The sequence below is a fragment of the Equus caballus genome, unplaced genomic scaffold (genome assembly GCF_041296265.1).
Source record: "Equus caballus isolate H_3958 breed thoroughbred unplaced genomic scaffold, TB-T2T haplotype2-0000437, whole genome shotgun sequence".
Lineage (NCBI taxonomy): Eukaryota > Metazoa > Chordata > Mammalia > Perissodactyla > Equidae > Equus > Equus caballus.
In genome coordinates this window covers 4,422,857-4,424,600 of record NW_027222394.1, presented here as the reverse complement: position 1 = coordinate 4,424,600, position 1,744 = coordinate 4,422,857, and positions in this window count along the sequence as shown.

Genomic DNA, 1,744 nt, shown 5'->3' with positions numbered 1-1,744 from the left:
AAAACTAAAGCACAGGACCAGATGGCTTCTCTGGAAAATTCTACCAAACATTAAAAGAAGATTTAGTACCTATCCTTCTCAAAAGATTCTGAAAAATTGAAGAGGATAGAACACTTCAAAACACATTCCACAAGGCCAAAATTACCTGGATACGAAAACTAGACAAGGAAAACATGAAGAAAGAAGACTACAGGCCAATATCACTAATGAACTTACATGCAAAAATCCTCAACAAAATATTGACAAATTGAATACAGCCCTACATTCAAAGAATCATACACCATGATCAAGTGCGATTCATTCCAGAGACTCAGGGATCATTCCACATCCATAAATCAATCAATGTGATACACCACCTTAACAAAATGAGGAATAAGAATCACATGATCATCTCAATCGATGCAGAGAAAGCATCTGACAAAATCCAACATCCATTTATGATAAAACTTTCTATAAAATGAATATTGAAGGAAAGTACCTCAATAAAACAAAGTCCATACATGACAAACCCACAGCCAACCTCATACTTAATAACGAAAAACTGAAAGCCATCTCTTTGAGAATAGGAAGAAGACAAGGGTGCCCACTCCCACCACTCCTGTTGAACACAGTACTGGAGGTATTGACCAGAGCGATTAGGCAAGAAAAAGAAATAAAAGGAATCCAAGTTGGAAAGGAAGAAGTGAAACTTTCATTATTTTCAGATGATATGATTCTATACATAGAAAACCCTAAAGAATCCACCAGAAAACTATTAGAAATAATCAACAACTACGGCAAAGTTGCAGGGTAAAAAATCAATTTAAAAAAATCAGGTGCATTCCTATATACCAGCTGAAGTAGCAGAAAGAGAAATCAAGGTTACAATCCCATTTATAATTGTAATCAAAAGAATGAAATATCTAGGAATAAACTTAACCAAAGAGGAGAAAGACCTGTATACTGAAAACTATTAGACGTTATTGAAAGAAACTAAAGAAGACATAAAGAAATGGAAAGATATTCCGTGTTCATGGGTCAGAAGAATAAATATAGTTAAAATGTTCATATTCCCTAAAGCAATCCACAGATTCAATGCAATCCAAATCAATATCTCAATGGCATTCTTCACAGAAATAGAACAAAGAAACCAAAAATTTATATGGAACAACAGAAGACCCTAAATTGCCCAAGCAATAATGAGAAGAAAGAACAAAGCTGGAGGCATCACAATCCCTGACTTCAAAACATGCTACAAACCTATAGTAATCATAACAGCATGGTATTGGCACAAAAACATGCAGATCAACTGATCAGAATTGAAAGCCCAGACATAAAACCACACATCTATGGACAGCTAATCTCTGACAAAGAGCCAAGAACATACAATGGAGAAAGGAAAGTCTCTTCAATAAATGTTGTTGGGAAAATTGGACAGCTACACGCAGAAGAATGAGAGTATACCATTATCTTGCACCATACACAAAAATTAACTCTAAATGGATTAAAGATTTGAGTGTAAGACATGAAACCATAAAAATCTTACAAGAAAATATAGGCAGTGTGCTCTTTGACATTGGTCTTAGCCACACCTTTTCGAATACCATGTCTACTCGGTTTAGGGAAACAAAAGAAATAGTTAACAAACGGGACTACATCAGACTAAAAAGCTTCTGCAAAGCAAAGGAAACAGTGAACAAAATGGAAAGACAACCCACCAACTAGGATAAAATATTTGCACATCATCTATCAGACAAAGGGTTGA